We start from the raw sequence: 22,335 nt of genomic DNA, 5'->3' as shown, positions 1-22,335 counted from the left end.
ATTGTGACTAGTGATGAAAACTGGATTTATTTTGAGAATCCCAAATGCACAAAATCATGGTTTGATCCAGGTCAACCATCAACATCGACTGCAAGGCCAAATCGCTCCAAAAGGAAGCCAATGCTCTGTGTTTGGTGGGATCAGGAAGGTGTGGTGTATTATGATCTTCTAAAACCAGGTGAAACCATTAATATTGATCTCTACCGACAACAAATAATCAATTTGAACTACCCTTTGATCGTAAAATGACCAGAATGTGCCAGAAGACATGGCAAAGTAATTTTGCTTCATGATAATGCACCATCACACACTTCAAAACCAGTATAAGACAAGTTAAAAGATCTTGCCTGGGAATTATTAACCCACCCACTGTATTCACCAGACCTTGCTCCTTCAGATTACCACTTGTACTGATCAATGGCACACACACTTTCTGAGCAGCACTTCAAAACGTACAAAGAAGTGGAAAATTGGGTCCCTGAATGGTCTTAAAACAAGAAAAGTTCTATTGGGATAGTATCTACAAATTACCTGAAAGATGGGGAAATGTGTAGCTAGAGATGAACATTACTTTGAATAAAGCTCTCTTGACGTTTCTCTTGAAATTATCATGTTTTCTTTGATTACAAAAATCCGCCATTATTAACCGTACACTTGTATGGTGGAGCAAAAATAAGTTTACAGTTTTGAGTACACAAAACACAGTTTATTCTTATAATATTATTTATTAATTATTGCATTATTTTCCATACAAACAACTGTAAACCTATTTTTGCCCTACCCTGTTTGTATATATATATGCTATCTTTTCCAAGTTTTGCATTTCAAAATTACTCAAAATATTTCACAGCTTAAAATACTGGAGGATTAACTTTAAGTCACATTTCAAAACCATTAAGAAAAACTATAAGTGATCTAGAAATAGGCAAAACAGGTTATTATTTTAATCTGAGTAATTAATAGTTTCTCAAGAATATCTGAAGATTGTATTATTTTTAGTACATTATTTTATAGTCCATTTTGGAATGTAGTTTAACTTTTTTATAATTTTTATTTTTAAATTACAGTTGACATACAATATTATTTGGTTTCAGGTATATAGCCCAGTGGTTAGACACCATATAACTTACTAAGTAATCATCCCAATATATTTCATACCCACCTGACACCGTATATAGTTATTACAATATTATTGATTGTGTTCTTTATACTACACTTTATATCCTCATGACTATTCTGTAACAACCAATTTACACTTCTTAATTCTTTCAACTTTTTCACCTCTCATTTGGCAACCCCCAAAATGTTCTCTGTATCTCTAAGTCTCTTTTGCTCTGCTAGTTTATTTATTTTGTTTTCTTTTTTAGATTCAATTGTTGATAGATATGTATTTACTACCATTTCATTATTCACATGTTTATCTTTTTTTCTTCTTCTTCTTAAAGAAGACCCTTTAATATTTCATATAATACTCTGGTGGTGATAAACTCCTTTAGCTTTTTCTTGTTTGGGAAACTCTTTATACGTCCTTGGAGTCTAAATAGTAACTTTACTGAGTAGAATAATCTTGGTTTGTAGGTCCTTGCTTTTCATCACTTTGAATGTTCCTTGCCAATTCCTTCTGGCCAGCAAAGTTTCTGTTGAGAAATAAGTTGACAGTCTTATGGGAGCTCCCTTGTAGGTAACTGACTGCTTTTCTCCTTCTGCTTTTAAAATTATCTCTTTGTTTTTAACCTTTGCAGTTTTAATTATGATGTGTCTTAGAATGGGCCACTTTGGTTTCTTCTTGTTTGGTACTCTCTGCACTTCCTAGACTTGTATGTTTATTTCCTTCACCAGGTTAGGAAAGATTTCTGTCATTGTCATTATTTTTATTTTTTACATAGGTCTTCAATTCCTTGTTTCCTCTCTTCTTCTTCTGGCATCCCATGATGTAAAGATCAGTGTGCTTCAAATTGTCCCAGAGGTTCCTTATACTATCCTCACTTTTTTGGATTTTTTTTTTTCTATTTTGCTCTTCTGATTAGGTGTCTTCAGGTTCCTTATTTTCAATGTCTCTGATTTGATCTTCTGCTTCATCTGCTCCAAGGATGATTCTGTTTAATGTATTCTTCATTTCTGTGGTACTTATTTATATTTTCTAGTTATCATTTTTTGTTTCCCATCTCTTTGCTGAAGTTCTCACTGAGTTCACCTACTCTTCCCCTAAGTTCAATGAGCATCCTTACAACCAGTGTTTTGATCTCTGCACCTAGTAGATTTCTTATCTCCATTTTATTTAGTTCCTTTTCTGGTGTTTTGTTCTGCTTTTGATTTAGGGATATGTTTTTTTTGCCTCCTCATTTTGGCAGCCTCCCTGTGTCTGTTTCAATGTATTAGATAGTTCTGCTACACCTCTTTGGCTTGGTAGAGTAGCCTAATAAGTTAAGTTTCCTGTGGGATCCAGTGGCACAGCCGCCCCATTCACCTGAGCTGGTGCTTCAGGTACACAACCCGTGTTTGAGCTGTGTACACCCTCCTATTATAGTTGATCTTTGATTGGTGTTGGCATGTCAATGGGAGTGATTTACCTTGAGGCCAATCACCTGCAAGGACTGGCTGCAACCACCATGGAGGATCAGCTGTACTAGTGCCCACCCCATGGAGCAGAACTTACCTCAATGGGGCTCTGATGTCCGCTGAGTCTTTTCCTTACATGTGTTGCCTGTGGAGGTCTTTGGGTGGTGTTTTGATGTGGTCTGAAGTTGTCCACCAAGTATGTTGATTCTGGGCCCTCCTTAGAAGTGCAGGCTAAAGTCAGCCACTGCCTATGTTGTGGGACACCCACCATGAGCAAAATTAGCTGCTACTTGTGCTGGGCTTGGATATACCCAGGAGAGGCCAAGCTGTGAACTAAGCTGCCACTAGTACTAGGTATGGGGCACTTATCAAGAGATATGGGGCACATCAAGGCAAGATGCTATTCATTTGAGCGATTTTAGGAAAGTCTAAATCATGAGCCAAGACAGGCTGTCCATATGGAAAAGCCACTGAAAACAGTGTAGGTGGGGCTGCAAATTGGGTAAAAAGGGGTTTCAGTGAATCACCAGGGCAAGCTTTGGGGCATCCCAGAAGGTGCAGGCCAAGGTCAGCCATTGCTTGTGATCGGTCTGGGCCACTCACATGAGCTACAAAGATATCTGCAGATGGCTGCTAGTTTTGCTGGGCTTGGAGATGCCCAGGAAAGGCAAAGTTGGAAACCAAGGCCAATCGCCACTAGTGCCAGGCCTGGGGCCACTTATTGAGAGGTACAAGTCACCCTGAGGCCAGATGCTGCTTGCTTGAGAGATTTCATAAAACTATGAAGCATGAGCTAAAACAGGCCATTCATTTGTATGGAAAAGCCACTGGAACTGGCTTGGGTGGCCCTACACGTTGGGTGGGTGGGGTTTCAAGACATCATCAGGGTAGGGGCAAACAGTTATAGCCAGGTTGATGGAGACTCAGAAATGGTGCTGGCTTGCTGGCTTTATGAGGGAAGGGCTCAGAAAATTAATCAGACCTCTGACAGCACATCTGTCTGAGAGAAAGCTGCCCTTATAGCCCCAGTGCTTGACAATTAAGTTCCTCCCCTGGAGCTTAGAGGGAGTTTGAATAAGGCCATGTGCAGGTCCTTTAAGACGAATGCCTGGGACACCAGAGGCACTGCATCTCACTCAGCCACAATACTTGCTTGTTTTCACAGCCAGAAGTTATGGAGACTTTTCTTCCTGGTACTGGAACCCTGGGCTGGGAAGCCTAGTTTGGGGCTGGGACAACTTGGTCTTCATGGGGTACCTTCACAGCAAGATATCTCTTCTGATTTTTATTCACCACATGTGAGTGTGGGACCAGTTCATTCCACATATCCACCCCTCCTACCAGTCTTGACGTGCCTTCTTCTTTTAATCCTTGGTTATAGATGTTTGGTTCAGCTAGATATCAGGTGTTCTGAATAATTATTGTTCTGTAGTTTAGTTGTAATTTTGATGTCGTTGTAGAAGGATGTGAGTACAATGTTTATCTTTGCCACCATCTTGACTGAAAGCCTCATGTCTTCAAACATTGTATCATTCTTTTAATGGCTACTTACCAATAATTACATTATTAATAATAACATGATTTTGGAAAAAAATCACATTTCCTTAGCCTACATTCTGTATAAGTGAACAGGAAGTTTTCAGCTCATTTTATTTTACAAAATATTACCTTTCTTAAAGAAGCCTAGTGCAAATAGAGTGGAAAAAGCAAATATCTCAAAATAAGAAAGAAAATATGCTACCTAATTTTCAATGTTTGTAACTGTAGTTCCTTAATCATATTAGAAAAAATATAAAAATATATTTGAGGAAATATAGGACTTATCAGTAACAAGATGATTCACTATTTATGTGATAATTCTCATATATAAGATTCAGCTATTAATATTTCTGGTGCCCAATTAGCTTTGAGATAATATTAGCTAATTCACACTTAAGAAAAAAACAAAACAGGATTTTCAGAGGCATATTTCTAGAAAACTTAGTTTACCGTTACTTATTTTCATGATTCTTTGAAATAATAACTAACTAAGGTCAAAGCCAACCTTACTTTAAAGAAAACTATAGGACCTTCACCCTACCAAAGTTAGCAAGCATGAGAGAGAGAGGAGATATTACAAAATCTCCAAAAACACAAAAGGGAATAACTAATAGACATTGAGCATTTGCTATTTCAGGCATTGTAATAAATGTTCTTTATTCATCATAATTTCTTCTATAATCTTATTTGGTAGTTATTATCTTCTTCAGAAGTTTAGTTCATTGTATCAGTGAGAAATATATATTTTCTAGGATGCCCTACTATTATTAGTCCTGAGACATGTCCATAATTGTCCAAATTTAAAATTTGTAATATTTTCACTCTATTACAACCATAGAAGTTTTGTTGTTTTTACAGCTCCCAGCAAGATTGCATTTTCTATGCTCATCTAATAAACTTTTCACTACTAGTATATATTTTAGAAAATATTTAGTCAAAAAATAACAAGTACACTTATCTTTATGTAATTTAAACATTCCCAGAGGCCACTAGATCAAGCTTGTCAAATTTACGATCCGCGGGTCACATGCAGCCCACAACAAATATTTTTTGTGGCCAGCCAATATAATGGTATGCAAGAAACATTTTAATAAAAATGTTGTAACTTAATTTTACAATATCCTGTTAGACATAATTATTAATAACGAACTACAACGTTCGCTAATGACTGATTACTATAATCGTGTTGCATTCATTTCCCTTAGGCGCCTCACACACAGGAGCACCATTTCTCCACTAATACTAGCAGTGAATGTTTTAGCAGCCAATTGCCACATCCTTAGTCTTGGACTGACCTGTTTGATGTGTGCAACAGGAAATATTTTTATTTCAGAGAATAAGAAAAATAGGTTTATTTGCATTACGCTTATTAATTTGTGCAGTTACTCAGTGTCCAGTAAGTTAATATTCAAGAAAAAATATTAATTTTATTAAAATGTTCTATTATTTTATGTTAACAATTACTCATTTATTTCAGCCCTCTGTATTCAGCATGTCTCTATTGAAATAAATCTACGTTTCTATGAAAATTGAAGCTTTTGTTTTTTTGTGGCCCACATAAGCTTAAACCTTGTTTATTTGGCCTGTGTTAGCCTTTGAGTTTGACATGCTTGCACTAGATCATTCGTTTCTCTAAAATAATTCTACTAAATAATATGAAATACATTGAAAGAGAGAAGTATTCTCTGGACAAATTCTAACACTTGTGACCTCCATTCCCTTAGGAAGAGTGTTGCATATATTATTATCATTTATAGTTAATCTTGTCATTTGAACTGAGCTACCTTATAACTTTATGCCAAATAGGCCATCATGATGCACTATCAAAAGAAAATAACCGAGAGGCTTGATATAGTCTTCTTATATTAATCTCTGTCATATAATTCAATAACACAGAACATGCCTATCAAAAAAAAAATGCAGGTGATTTTTCACACATTTTCTTTCCTTTTTTTGCTTCACCTGAAAACTGTGATACTTGTTTTTTTTTTTTTTTTTTTTTGGTAATGAATTCACATGCTTCTCTTGGATTTTTTTTCCTCTGCAACAGTTCAATGAGTCTTTATCTATTGCTCCAGACAGCCATCTTCCCAAATCACCTAGAGATGTGAATGATAACCCTATCACCTAGTAGACAGAAACATCAAAATCCTGGCCACCATTCACCAAGATAGCTTTTTCTTATCTGAAGCTATCCATCTATAATGTGTAAGGACAGAGCCTGCTTTCAGTAATGCAGCTGGTTATAGAAACTAAGAATAGCACAAGCTTCTTTCCAAATGATGTGGAGGAACTCACCTTCATCAAAATAAGCTGGAGCTGAATGCTTGGCTCCTGAAGGACAATTGGAAAAGTGTATATTGAATATAAACTGCACAGAAAGACTGCGTCCAATAACGAATTTCATTTTGTAAACAAATTTCTAAGTAGGTATGATTTGGCATGTATAAAGAGCTTAAATAGTTAATAATATGTTGTTTTATAATACAAGTAACTTCAGTTTTCATTACATTATACAAAGCAATAGCAATAATTGTATAAAATTAGGCAATAAATTAAATATGTTTGAGTGAAGCTACAATTGTAATGCCATGAAATAATTAAATATGTAATGCCTCATGCTATTTCTATCAGATTATTACTTCTAAAAATTGGATTTTTCTTTTTGACATCACTGAGTATTATGTAAGTAGGTATGAGCTCTTCCACAATAAAAAATTAATTCTGAATAAGCCAGTATGATACAAAACTTACTTTGATGATTAGGATTAAAGAGATTATTATCTTAACACTTGCTTATACTATTTAATATTAAATTATTATTCTCCTGAATTGAAAAAAAAAATCTATAAAATTTGGTATATATTCTGTGCTAATAAATTCATTAACATGCTTAGTAAACTGATTTATTTGTTTTAACTTAAATGTTAAATAGCATACCCCTTTTTATATAGATATTAACATCTATATTGTTTTCTTTTTTCTGTGGCTCATATACTGCCTTGAGGAGATTTCTTTCTATCTCGTATAAAGCAGGTCTCATCAGATCTTGTGAAAGCCTGAGGTTAGCAAAATAATTTTGCTTGAAGTATATTTAAAATGAGTTCTTAGGAATAAAAGGCAAATGCACACCTCCACTCTGCCATCCTGTTCCCAGTGTCTTGAAATCTTAATGATTCATGATCCAGAAATGGACTAATGCTTCACCTTCCTACCTTTCATTGTAGAGCTCTCATTATGTGGTTTGGTCATTTTTAGTAAAGGAGACTGAACAACTCTGAACACATCATAGCCCCTCTATCATTTAAGTAAAAGGTGCGGGGCTTTATTTAACATAAGGAGACTTAAAGTATTGAAGGTATTACAAAGGTTATTAAATGGGTGTGTAGGCAATTGAAAGTGCACCAGAGTGATGTATCCTAATTGCCTGTGGTGCATTTTAATAAGCTGCAGACTCATGTGTCAATCACAGGAAAAATGGTGGGCATATAGCAATATTTGGATTAATTATTAATATCAATTGGCTATTAGTGTTCTTTGGTTTCTTGCTGTGGCAAAACAGTTCAGTGAAAGTACAAGTTAGGAGGCAATTTGTTTGCATGCAAATGGCTCTGGATTATAATAAATCTTAACAAGTTCTAACTCTCACTTGACCTTCTACAACTTCCTTTTGTGGCTCTAGTCACAGTGGGGATATTAGGATGCCTTTATCACCTTGGATCACATGTGGAAGGTCTGAATCCTGCACACTTGCAACATGTAGAGGTATGAAAGCAGCACTGACTGCAGCTTACATTCCTTATTCCCTAGCATTTTCCAGAAGTGTTGCATGTTATTGACAGCATGACTATTATTTTAAGCATTGTGCTTGTCAAAAGATAAAAGCAATTTTGTTCTTGCAGGTTTTTTTCCTGAGAAGTACGAGTCAACACTACAATTTTTCGTTTCTCAAACATTTGCCCCCCTCACATATTCAGATATTTAAAATAAATACACAGAGAACATTATGGTCAAAAACAAAAGAGTAAACAAACAAAAAAAATCAAATCTATGCTTCTGTATTTTTTTTCATCATTATTTCACCCATGAATCTTACAAATCAAGCCAAACTAAATGACCTGTAAGTAAGCTACTACTATACAGACACTGGTGTGCAGACTTAGGTTTGAGCTCCATTTTTAACACCTACTAGTTTATGTCTTTTGTGTTTTTACAGTCTTAATTTTCTCTCAACTTCTGATCTGTAAAATGCAAAAATCCCTCACTTTAATTGAAACCAATAAGTAAATCATAAGACTTATGGCTATATAATCATTTAACTCATAAAAGGAAGGACAAGTATTTTTCCGAATATCTTATTAGACATTATGAAATTATTTAAAAGTCATTAATAATAAAACCATGCTTAGGCAGAAGTATTAATAAATAATTAGCATTTGATATTTTAATTTTATAAAGATAAATTAGTGACTCTCACTAGCAGCTCAAGAGGACAAGTTTTAATAGAAAAAGAAGTCAGGTGGTGAAAATCAGGATCATCTTTGTTCTGTTTACACTATGTCATTTACACATCTCCCATGTACCACATGATGACAGCTCTCTTCTTGTTTATCATATAGCATCCTCCTCTTTGGGGGAAAATTTTATGTTAAATATATCCAAAAAGACACTTAGCACTTAGCAATGAAACCATTTTTATTTTTAGCGTCTAAGTAAGTAGAGAAACATTTTCAAGTACATACGTCCCATGGGAAAACTGTTTCCTATATTCTGGGCCTTCTCATTTTCTTTAAACAATGCAGAAGGACATTATCTCCTTGCCAAAGATCTGGAAGCTAGCTTTTATTTTCAGCTCTCATAGCCTTATCTGAATCCACAACCCAGGAGCATTAGCAGACAGAGACCCCATGCTGTGATTCACCCTGTTTAATGCCAAGCTGATGGGTAATAAAGTTATCATAATCCATAATTTAATTATAGATAATAGCCTCTGCTCTGGTTGTAAAACCGAGACTCTGGTTTCATTTACACTTCTGGGATGCTTCACAAATGATTTAGGCTGATCTTTGATACAGGTCAAGGGTGGAGAAATTTTTCATATAGTTGAATTCTATACTTGAAAGAAACATTGCACATCCAAATTGGATATATTTTTGAGCTGACATATGTCTGTAGTCTCTATGGAAAGTATAAATTTTAATAAGGATTTGTGTAGGTGATTTCTCTTTGCCACAGATATTTAGTTTGGATTTATCATCCCATTTGAGTATTAAAGTATGTTTCTTGTTAATGCTTACAAACCTCAAAAACAGAAACAGCATATACTGTTTCTTAGGGAAATTAGAAAAAATGCATGTATAAATTTTGATTTTGTGGTCTCCAAATTGTTCTGTTCTCGTGCAAATTTCATGTCAATTCACAAATTTACTGAGTCTATTTACTTAGGTGGACATACTACCCTTTTTCCCCCCTTAGTTTTAAATGATATTCAATTCTACCCTTCTTTTCCATGAGTCCTTTCCTGCAAGGAATTGTAGTAAATGCTAAGTTTGCCTGCAGCTTGTATTAGAACTTACTAGCTATGTGATTGAGACATAACTTTCTGAATATCTCTAAGTCCTCATGATGATGGCATTGAGCCTTTTTCAAAGGGATGTACTGATTAAATAAAATAATACTCATACATATCTAGCAACCTTGCAGAAGGATTTAATTAAAATTAGATAAATGAACTAACTTTGGGCTGTACATTTGGTTAGTGACAGGCCAGAAGAGGACATTTGGCTCAGGCAGACTAGAAAGTTCTGAATGAGAAAGTGGCCCCAGCCTCATTTCCTGGAACAGCCAGCAGTCCCCTTATCCAGCACAACAGGAGGCAGCCACACCAGAGGGCTAGACAGCAGGCCAATAATAGCAATGGCAGCTTATAGCTGAGTTCTAACCTTCCCTAGTTGTGGCTCCATCCCCCATTCCCTCTAATAAACTTCCCTCCTGCTTGCTCCCTGCGTCCACCTAAATCCTTGAGCAATTCCAATCTTACAGTTAGCACACTCATATTTTCTTTAACTTGATTTTCTACTGTTTTTATCACACTTGAAAAGGGCCCTTGGGAGATTACAGAGCATGCTTCCTACAGTCTATATTCAAATCTACACTTTGTCTCTTTTGATAATGGAGCATTTCTCTCTATATCATTCAATCAAGTCTATGAAACTGTAATGAATTATGATGAAGAAAACAAATTGAAAAAATTTTGAAAAAACATTTCTCCTTCAGACTCATTATGTTTATAAATATTGTGGCCATTTCCTATGTTTCTCCTTGAAAGTGGTCCTTATTCATCTAAACTAGAACACATTAGTTATATGCTTTACTTTTTTTGTTTTCTTTTACTCGTATTTTCCATGATAATGTATTATTCCTTTGAGAAATAGTGTTTGGAGCCAAATGTGTGCTTTTAATTTAATTGAAATTTATTTCTGGAAGATAACACTCATACCATTTTGTGATAGAATCAGAACTGTTATGAAATTTATATCTACAGTGCTCTTGGTGGAATTTTAAAAATGAAGTCTTTAATGATTTTTTAAAATTTTTATTTGGATACAATTTTGCAGAATCACCCTATTTAAGTATTTAAAATACCGAACACCTGTTGTTTTCCTTTACAAATAAAATTTCAATTGTTGCATGGAGGATTCCTCCTCACCCAACTGGAATAAATAATATTAATTAAAAAGAAACCATTCAGTAAGAAAACAAAGCCATTTTATTAAAATTGACAAAACTTGACTTAACAATATGTTTTGAGTGTTTCTAGTATGATAGTAATGAGGAGACAGAGGGCAGCTAGGTAGACAGGAACAGGGATCATGGGAGGGGGCGGGAGTAGAACCTGGAACCCAGCTAGGTGGAATTGCTAAGGCAGCCCAGCTGCGCGTGGAAAGAAAGGCATGCACTTAGAGACACATTTTAAAATGTATAAATTGTTGCTAAGACAAGCAGCTTGCAGATAACCAATCCCAAGGCAGTAAGGCATATAAACTAACCCTAAGGATGTCACTAAGGCAGAATTATTTGAAAAGACCCATCAGGAGCTAGCAAGGCTGTATCCACATTCTAGTTTAAAAAATGTGAGCTTCCTCTTGCTCTCTCTCTCTCTCTCTCTCCCCCTCCCCCCACCTCACCCCCACCCGCCCCCATCCCCTGCTGGGGGCCTATTGGGTTCCAGTATTCCTGTCGTGGGGGAGCACATCCCCTGTGACCACATGGCTCGTGGCCACGTGGGACTCTGCACATGGACTAACAGACTTTAACACGGGCAGGACGCTGGCCTGCTCCTGGAGCCCCAGCTGCACCTCTTCCAGGACTGGCTTCTCTCAGTCAACTTTGCTCCCACTAACTGTGTTTATCTTTGACGTCATTCTTCAATTTCGGGAGACAACAAACTCAGACTCAAACACCCCACATTTTGGTTTCAGTATTTCTGAAGGACTTTTAGTCCCTTCAAAATAAAAATTAAACATGTTTATTGTTTAGGTCCTTTTAACAGAGCTTTTGGAGATATTAACTAATCTGGGTTTCTTGAAAAGGTAACATGTAAAATAAAACTTGAAGTACAGATAGAATGTTACAGAGAGAAGAGGCATTAACCAAAAGAGAATATTAAAAGAAAAGTCACAGTGGCAGTTGGGTGTTGGAATAAATCCAAGTACAAAGAGAAAACATCACATAACACTTGTAAAATAAAAGTTTGAGACATTTGTTATATATCCATGGGAGGAGTTGGAGATTGCTTGTATATGCAAAAAGGGAAGCCATGTATAAATATACAAACACTGTTTCAGGAAGATTATATTGGCAGCTATGTTTAGGATGAATGAGCATAATGGGAATTATTTTTCAGTAGTTTTCAGTACACTGGAGATAATTAGGACCTGAGCTGATTTGTTAGTAGTGACTTGGAAATAATGGAGCAGATGAGATTTAATGGAGGCCAAACTATGCATAATGGGCAATTAGTTGTGGAATGAGAGAGAAAGGAGTAAAAGTGTTTAATTCCAGCACAAATGACTAGATTGTATTTTTATTATCACCAAGCTTAAAATAATTTCCACTGATATTTGCCCTTTGTGTATTAGTGTATTAAGCAGGTTCTCTGGAAAAGAGAACCATTTTAATAATGTATTATGATATATTATACTATCTATATATAAAAAAGTCTAAGCGACAGGTCAACCGGCCGGTAGCTATGATGCGCACTGACCACCAGGGGCAGATGCTCAATGTAGGAGCACAAACCACATGTATGGAAACAGACTGATGAATCTCAGAGGGAAGGGAGGAGGGAGGTAGGAAGAGATTAACCAAAGATCTTATATGCATACTAGAGGCCCAGTGCACAGATTTCTTGACCTGGCCTGTGGGGATTGGGCTGAAACCAGTGCACCCAGGGGTCCCTCGGCTTGGCCTGTAGGGATCAGCTGAAACTGGCTCTCCAATATCCCGTGAGGGGTCCCAGATTGTGAGAGGATGCAGGCCAGGCTGAGGGACCCCATCGGTGCAGGAATCTGTGCACTGGGTCTCTAGTAGTAATATATCTTTAGATTACATATATAAGTGTATATATATGTACACATATATGATTTATTGTAAGAAATTATCACCCTAGCTGGTTTGGCTCAGTGGATAGAGTGTTGGCCTGCTGACTGAAGGGTCCCAGGTTTGATTCCGGTCAAGGGCACATACCCGGGTTGTGGGCTCGATCCCCAGTAGGGAATATGCAGGAGGCAGCCAGTCAATGATTCTCCCTCATCATTGATGTTTTTATGTCTCTCTCCCTCTTCCTACCTCTCTGAAATCAATAAAAATATAATAAAAATTTAAAAAAAGGAATTATCTCATGTGATTATGGAAGCTAAGTACCATGATCTGTCTGCAGGCTGGAGACCCAGAAAAGCTGATGGTATAGTTCTGAGGACTAGAGTGCCAATGTTATAAATCCCAGTCTCCCAGTGTAGCTCAACTCAAGTGCTCAGGCAGAGAGAGCAAATTTTCCTTTCTCCCTCTTTTTTATCTATTCTAGCCCTCAACAGATCAGATGATGCCCACCTACACTGAGAGCAAAACTTTCTATTCAATCTACCAATTCACATGCTAATCTCATTGAGAAACCCCCTCAGGGACATACCCAGGAATAATGTTTGGTCAATATCTAGGCAATCCCACAATCCAGTCAAGTTGACACATAAAATTTCTCATCATACCATGGTTAGATTAGAAATGTATTGCTTAATTTTCAAATATTTCTAGTTATACTTTTGTAGGCTTTATTAGTTCCACTATGGTCAGGGATCTTACTGTATATAATTTACATTATTAGAAATGTGTTGAAATGTTATTCTTTGACTCAGTATGTGGTCAGTTTGGGTAACTGCTTTAAGTGAACTTGCAAATAATATGTATTCTCTAGTTGTTGAATGCATTGCTCTGTATGTGTCAATTAAGTTAAGTTTGTTAATCATGTTGAAATCTTTTCTAATAATTTTAGGTCTACTTAATCTACCAGTTCCTCAGAAAATATCTCCCAACTGAAACCAGACATCAAATGGGTCTAGCTGCCTGTCACTACTTGAGCCAATTAAGCAGAAACAGGGTTGAATCATGTATGAGCTTTTATTTGAATAATGCCAGCAGTATGGGAGAGCAGCAGGTCATCCATGAAAATCTGCTCTGCACTCCACCCCTCATAAACCAGCTGCTTGTATTGGGTAGAAGGACAAAGATTACATGTGGAAGTTGGCAAGAGGAATAAGAATGGATCTGCAAAAGGAATAAAAATGGGTAAAATGGTTACAGATTACAACCAATGAGGCCTGGGAGTTGCAAAGGGAGGGCAACTCTGGTATTCCATTGTCTTTACAAGTTAATCTTTTCATGACGATAGGTAGTTCTTAAATGAGAATGGACCCCATTCAATGGTTAACTCCCAGGTCCCGGCCAGATCAGAATATGCTTTCTTTAATCAGAACAAAACAATCATGGTAACAGAGCATGATTAATATTTCTTATAACTATAGCTAGTTGCTACTCTTCTATTTCTGTCTCTAACAGAGTGATTGTGAATTTGTCTATTCATACTTTTAGAAATGGCACTGTTTACCTGACATCTTTTGAAAGCATGAGATTAGCTACACAGAAATTTAGATTTATTTTCCTGTGAATGTACCTTTATATCATTATGAAATATCCTCTTGCCCTGGTGTAGCTCAGTGATCATCAACCTATGAATCAGGAAGTTGAGATTCAATTCCTGGTCAGGGCAAATGCCCAGGTTGCAGGCTTGGTCCCCAGTTGGGGGTGTGTAGGAGGCAGCCAATAAATGATTCTTGTCATTGATGTTTCTATCTCTCTCCCTCTTTTTCTCTGGAAGCAATATATATATAATTTATTTCTAACTAGAGGCCCAGTGCACAAATTCATGCACAGGTGGGGTCCGGCCGGCCTACCCTGATGGGGGCCCATTGGGCTGGGCCGGCAGGGGGCATGGGCCACGGGCAGTTGGCCGGCTGGTCCCACCCCCGATTGGGGTGTTGGGAGCCAATTGGGGGCCTGGCCGGTCAGAGGGAGAGAGGTCTGATCAGGGCCCAGATCAGGCTGGTTGGCTGCCGCAGTGCGCATCATAGCCACCGGTGGTTCTGGTCATTCTGATCATTCCATCGTTCTGGTCTCTGGGCTTTTATATATAGAGATAATGCTTCTTCAAAGTCTAATTTTACTGTTCTTAATGTAGTTATCTCATCTTTCTTTTGGTTAGTGTTTGCAGAGTATATTTTTCTCTCATTTTACTTTTGACATTTCAGTGTATTTATAAGGCATATCTCCTTATAAGCAACTTGTTTATTATTTAACCCAGCCCAACAATATTAGTGTTGAAGCTTCCTTTTAAGGTCAGAGGCATATCTGTCTTTTTCATAAAATAGTCTGTATCTTGCAACATACCTTGTATATAAGAAATGCTAATTGTTATTGAATTAATGGCTAAATAAATGAATCATGAACTCCCATTCTAGTTATCTTTAGCATTAATTATCACTTCCTTTATCACAGGTTTTTTTTTCTTCCCCAGATGGATGATAATCAGGTTTCCCCATCTGACTCTGTTCATAAAGGCAGCTATTTTGTCAAATAACTCTTCTTTATTCTATGTAATATTGAGCTCAATATCTATCTATTATCTATCTATACATACATATGTATATGTATATATCCATATATTGATATATGCGCATATCAATATAAATATAAAATAAAATAAAACTTATTTCTATTTTAGATGCCTATCTAGCTCCAAAATTAATACCAGATTCAGGTAGTGGAGTTTAGCTTCATATATTCATAAAATCTACTTACTAATTGCCCTACATAATATACCTTTATAACATATACTGCCTACTGTTACAGATAAATTAATGTGAAATTATGCCTTCATATGTAACAATCCAAGTACTGAATTTCCCTGTTTAAATATCCTAGATATAGCAAAATAGAATAACATATTCTTTAGGGTGATATATTAATATAAAGTGAAATTTCAGGAAACCTCATGAAAACCTACCAGAAAAATACAAGCTAGTATAACAATTTTTTTTTCTAAAAGGATGTGAAGTAGTTCATTATTTACTAGATAACATATTTGAGTTTAAATGCAGTCATTGTGAATAGTTCATATTTAAAACTATGATAGATAAATTTAAATATAAAAATATTTTAATTAATTATATTTGTCAAAACTATCTTACACAGTTGCAAGTTTACTTTGCTATTTAAAAAGATAGTGATACTTATGTATAACTTAGAAACATCCAGTGTGGAATTTGGACACGACATGCACATGCATCATTTATATTTTGATTATATTCTAAGTGCCGACAAGGTGTTGTGCTCATGAATAATTCAAACAGTCTAGGAGAAAGGGCTTTTTACATTCCATTCTAGAGTTTTGTTTTTCAGACATGATGTCTTAACAACCTAAAATGTGTGTCACTGATGGAATGTGATTAGAAATACACTGTGATATGACAGTTAAAAATTATTCCCTTATGTACAATTCTTAGAAGCTATATAAATTATATAAAATATGTATAGTAGTTCCAAGTATAAGTCACAGACACTTAAAAAGCAACCAATATGTGCAATTTCTTTTGTTTGCAAGATAGAAGAAAACTGAAATATACGAGCATAGTATTTGAGTAATTAACTTGGCTTTAGTTGCAGGGAGCTGCAGTGAGATTGAAAGATGGAAGGACAGACAACTAATTCAAAAATATCTATGGTTGACTATTGGTGTGGAAGACTGGGGTTTGACATTCTTGGTATCTTTAAAATGAATTTTAGAATTATCCCACTTTGGGACACAAAGGAAAATATTTACCTGCTGCCTTTGTTCTCTGAGTGGTTGATGGCACTCCAACACATTGTAAGCCTCTAATGTTCAAGATTACATATGTGTCGGTGTTAGGTGGATTCCCACAGACATTCCATGTAGATAGATAACAGAAATGAGAATTCCTGGCCTGGAAGTAATAGGCAGAAAAAAGGTTTAATTTACACCAGGCACTATTTTATCTGCAAAGCTTCTCAGAAAGCTGCTTGGAAATAGTTGTCTCAGCAGTGCTGGGAGCAAGAAAAGGTTCTTGAGATTTACAGTAATACCAAAAGGTGTCCCATGAAGCCAACTATGAGTACCACTCACTCAGCTATATTAGACCAATCAGCCACAAAGCCTCCTCAAGGTAGTAACCCAATCTCTTAAAGGACATAATACCAGTCAATTAATAGAAAACAAGAGTTTTTTCTCCAAGGCAATGATTAATATTTTTCATTTGCTTTTACTACCACCCATACTAGATTTATCTCACTCTTGGCCTTTATTTTTGCTGGTCAAGTTTGTTTAAAAGGTGGGTTAACCCATATACTCTTCCTCAGAAGTTATGACCCTTATTTGCCTTACCATTGTCCTTCTGTGATTGTTGCAATTGCCTGTTAGTAGTTACCACAAAATAGAAAAGAACCAAGAGAAATCCAGTTAATTCCCCAGTTCCTAGATATACTCTCATCTTTCCCCACCATGTAGCCAATGGCTACTTTGTTAATTGGCAATTATCTCCTCAGTATAGTAACTATTTGATTTGATTAATGGTGACTGGAAGGAGGAGTCTAAAGTGATCAAGTAGTAGTCATAGCTTCAATTTCTATTAAACCCTTATTGAGCTACTTGGGGAAATATTTTTACAGTGGGAGCAAGAACCACTAATCCAGAAGAGCCTCAAGTATTAGGGACAGAAAGCACAAAATTTTTCAAGTTAATTTTTTAAAGTTGTTTTAGAAAGAATGGATACCACTCCCATATCCCAATACCCAGACTCCTGTATTCTGGCTGTTAGGGACACATCACCATTTATCCACAATTGGCAATATATCAAATATCTATGAATTGATATTTTGAATCTAGAGTCTTAGCTGAGCTTTTAACAGGCTACTAGTATTTAACTCTTCTATTGGACTAATTCTTTCAGATATTGGGATCTATTTTTAGACCAAATTATGATCATATGCCCATAGATACATCTTCTTTGCAGCAAAATGTATTCAACAATCTGAGTCAACATTATATGAAGTCATGCCAATTGATCAGACCTATGCAAATGTTTGTATGGGATAGGCATCATGGTCAGGAAAAGCAAACTTATATTTGGAGATGATATCAGTTCTATAAAAGGCAAATCACTGCTCCCTTGAGGATGAAAAATATTCCTCAAGGGTAATCTGTGTGTCACCAAGTGACTCACTTACCGTATCAAATGATAGTGCATGCTAAGAAGTTGGCATCAGCCTCAGTTGCTGGAAGTGTACAGTACATTCTTCAATGTCAATAATTGGAACAACCTTGATAAGAGGCAACTATGCTGTTGAGCCCATGAATGGCCATCAGCATCATGGCCAATCTGTTTATGTGCTCATTGTGCCAACACTGAGCGGCTGCATGAGGTTGGCTGACTTCTACAGAATGACTCATCCTAGCCACTTAGTTTTAGAGTTCCTCATCTAGAAGTCATTGACAAAACAAAACAACAACAACAACAAAATGATAAACACATATTGTCTTCACTTCCATACCATCTACATGTCTTTTCCTGAGACTTCCCCTTCCATTTTCTAAATTGTGTTCCCTCTATATCACTCACTAACGTACCAAGCCACTTGCCACTACACAAGAGTCCATGTATATCTGGACCTCAGGCTACTACTATACTTCTATCTCTATACAAAGTAAACAAATAAGGGTATATGTTTCAACCACAACCTCTGGGAGATAATTCTTTTTTGCTATCTTTTAGAGCCACTCCTGAGTGAGACTTTATTGTGACAGCAGTACATCTACTGCTTTTGATTCCCATTACTGCCAAAGCTTGAGAAGAATAAATTCTCCAGGTCAATAGTTATATAGCAAGTGTTAAAGGCTATGTTTTTCTTCTCCAGAAAATGTGCTACTAAACCAAAGGCTATGTTTTTCTTCTCCAGAAAATGTGCTACTAAACCATAGTGGTTTAGACAGCCATTTGAAAAAATTTGTGGTAATTCATCATCATCTGCCACAAACCAGTTAGTTTTTTAAAGCCAAACCAAGAAATAAATAAATAAATAAATAAATAAATAAATAAGACACAATCCTTGCATACTTTCAATCTTTAATTGAAATACTAATTTCTTCAGTTTCTACAAGATACAAAATTACTTTGTATTACTCTATTTTCCGTGAGTTGGAAAATGTTGGGGCTTCCACCTGTCTTTCCTACTGTTATAATTCTTAGCCCACAGGTTAGGTAACCAATGTGATAGAAGTATAAAATATGAGATGGTCACATTTGTCTGCCAGTAAAGATTTAAGAATAAAAATAGAAGAGACAACATCATCTCTTCATAATGCTGTATTTGGTATCACTTTAGTTCCTTTCTGGGTTAGATCAAGTGCCAAGTAGAAAAGGATAACATACTTTCTATGTTCCATTCAACACTCAAAGTTATTTGAAATGTGTCCAAAATCAATAAATTGACTCAATGACTTAAATATATAGGAGTATTTTTACATTAAATATGAATATGACAAACTGATAATATTTATTGGATATTGATGTTAGAAAACCATGCATGTCAGGCATAGATCTAGGTCAGTTTGAAACGTGATGGTAAATACTAAAGGATTAAGATTGTCTTCAGGAATTATAATGTAAATTATATATTTACATGTACTCTAAAGTGCTCAGTTTTTATTTTGAGGAAAAGTAAACAGTTATTTTGTAAAAGAAAATTCTAAAATTGATGATTAAATATATCTTTAAAAATATCTACAAAAAAAGAGGAGAGATGTCAGAGGAATGGCAGTGTTGAGAGAACCCCTTGGCCTCACCACTTGAATTTTCAACAATTTGAACAGCTATAATTTAACAAAGGATTTCCTGCTCAATGCACAAACACACCTGAGTGATATGCACACTGAAACATATAAAGGTGGGAAAGTGGGAGCAAATTGGGCAGGTAAGAAGGGAGACAAGCAGTGAATGCAGCCCTACAGCCAGGAGCTCACGAGGGGCTCAGCCTACAGAGGGGAGGCATCAGGCATTTAATGCAGCTGGAAGGAGCAATGAGATTCAGTGGGCATTCCTGCAGGAGTGTTCAGTACCAGGTGCAGATGAGCCCAGTGACCTGGGCAGGGACACAGCACAGAGGTGTGACCACAGTTGTCTCATGGTTGACATTCCAGACAGAGAATCAAAACAATGGAGGTTGGCCACCCCTTAACCTCCCAGAGCTTACCTCTCTTTGCCCTTGGTGTCAGGCAGCAGGCACATTCTATATAATAAAAGGGTAATATGCAAATTGACACTAATGGCAGAATGACCAGAACGACCGCTGGACCAGTCACTATAAGGTGCACTGACCACCTCTTGGTCCCTTTCCCTGCCTGGCAGGCACCAATCACCTGATGGCGAAGGGGGAACCGGGAGTGGGTAGCCGCTGGGAAAGATGGCCCTGATCGCAGGCCAGGCCTAGGGACCATATCCATGCACAAATTTTGTATGCCGGGCCTCTAGTTATATATAAGCCACAGACATCACAGATATATATAAAGAATCATGCTAGAATACTAGGAAACTATATGTCCCTAAATTAAGTAACCTATAACAAATGGATAAGTTGTAGAAATATATAACCTTCCTAGACTAAATCATGAAGAATTAGAAAATCTAAATAGACTAATCAAGAGTGAGGAAATTAAAACAACCATCAAAACCTCCTTTAAAATAAAAGTATAAACCCAGATGGCTTTCTTAGTAAATTCTACTGAACATTCGAAGATTTAACATTTATCCTTTTCAAACTTTTCCAAAACATTGAAAAAGAGGCAATATTTCCTAACACATTTTGTGAGGCAAAAATACCCCCAAAACCAAAATCTAACAAGTATTACACACAAACATGCAAAACTAGAGACCAATATTTCTGATGAATACAAATGCAAAAATCCTAAACAAAATACTAGTAAATCGAATATAACAGTATATTACCAAAGTAATACATCAGAACCAAGTGGGGTTCATTCCAAGGATATAAAGATCTTTGAACATAAGCAAATCGATCAATGTAATACACCACATTAACAAAACAAATGATAAAAATGTTATGATCATATCAATAGATACAAGAAACAATTTGGTAAGAAATAATATCTATTTATAATTAAAACAACTCAATAAATTGGGTATAAAAGAAAAGTACCTCAATGTAATAAAGGCCATATATGACAATGCCCTCAGCTAATATCATACTCAGTGGTGAAAAACAAAACATTTTCTCTAAAATCAGAAAAAAGACAAGGATGCTCAATCTCACCACTCTTATTCCACATAGTTCTGGAAGTCCTAGCCAGAATAATCAGGCAAAAGAAGTAAATAAAAGGTATCAAAATTGAGAATGAAATCCAGCTGGTGGGGCTTAGTATTTGAGCATTGGCCCAGGAACCAGGAGGTCATGGTTTGATTCTTGGCTAGGGCACATGCCCAGGTTGTGGGCTCGATCCCCACTAGGGGTGTGCAGGAGGCAGCCAATTAATGTTGGTCTCTCATTAATGTTTCTATATCTCTATCCCTCTCCCTTCCTCTTTCTAAAATCAATAAAAATATATTTAAATTGAGAATGAAGAAGTAAAAGTGTCACTCTTTTGCAGATGACATGATTCTGTATTGTTTTTTAAATTTTATTTTATTGTTTAAGGTATTACAAATAGTAGTGCATATGTCTCCTTTTTCCCCCCCATTGACCTTCCCCCGGCCTCCCCTATCCCCCGGCACATACCCTCACCTTAAAGACTCCACCAAAAAGTACTAGAAACAATAAATAAAGTTTCAGGTTACAAAATCAATATAAAAAAATCTACTGCTTTCCTGTATACTAACAATGAAATTTCAGAAAAAATAAAAGAAAAAACAAATTCCTTCTGCAATGGCAATGGAGAGAATAAAATACCTAAGAATAAACTCAACAAAAGATGTGAATAACCTATATACTGAAAACTACAAAGCATTATTAAAAGAGATTGAAAAAACATGATGAAATGGAAAGATACCCATGTCCATGGATTGGAAGAGTCAACATGGTTAAAATGTCATATTACCCAAAGCAATATACAGATTTAATGTAATCCCCATCAAAAGCCCAATGTCATTAAAAAAAAAAAATAGAACAAAAGTTTATAATTTGTATGGAACCACAAAAGACCCCAAATAGCAAAAGCAATCTTGATAAATAAGAATGAAATCCAGAAGTATCACACTACTTGACTTTAGTTTATAATACAGAGCAATGATAATTAAAACAGCATGATATTGGCAGAAAAACAAAAACACAGACCAATGGAACAGAATTAGAGCCCAGAAATAAAACCACATGTAAATGGGCAAGTAATTTTGACAAAGAAGACAAAAAACACACAATAGAGAAAAGAAAGCCTCTTTAATAAATATTGCTGAGAAAATTGGAAAGCCACATGTAAAAGAACAAAACTAGATTAGTTTGTCCCGATGTACAAAAATTAATTCAAAATAGATCAAAGACCTAAATACAGGCTCTGAAACAATGAATTACATAGAAGAAAACATAAGTACTTGGTTATAGATA

At 36.0% G+C, this 22,335-nt stretch overlaps 1 long non-coding RNA gene across 1 annotated transcript in view; it reads right to left on the bottom strand.

The window, feature by feature from the left end:
* LOC129150044 (uncharacterized) overlaps positions 1-22,335 on the bottom strand; it is an 89,462-nt gene that overhangs the window by 7,997 nt on the left and 59,130 nt on the right. Inside the window, exons 2-3 of the long non-coding RNA XR_008556818.1 lie at positions 16,532-16,673; positions 6,397-6,432 (exon numbers count right to left, since the gene is read on the bottom strand). This is a non-coding gene — a long non-coding RNA (uncharacterized LOC129150044). The remainder of the gene's footprint in view (positions 1-6,396; positions 6,433-16,531; positions 16,674-22,335) is intronic.

Source organism: Eptesicus fuscus, chromosome 8, assembly GCF_027574615.1.
Source record: "Eptesicus fuscus isolate TK198812 chromosome 8, DD_ASM_mEF_20220401, whole genome shotgun sequence".
NCBI lineage: Eukaryota > Metazoa > Chordata > Mammalia > Chiroptera > Vespertilionidae > Eptesicus > Eptesicus fuscus.
Note: the sequence above shows the minus strand (reverse complement) of the source record. Positions and strands in the feature narration are given on the sequence as shown.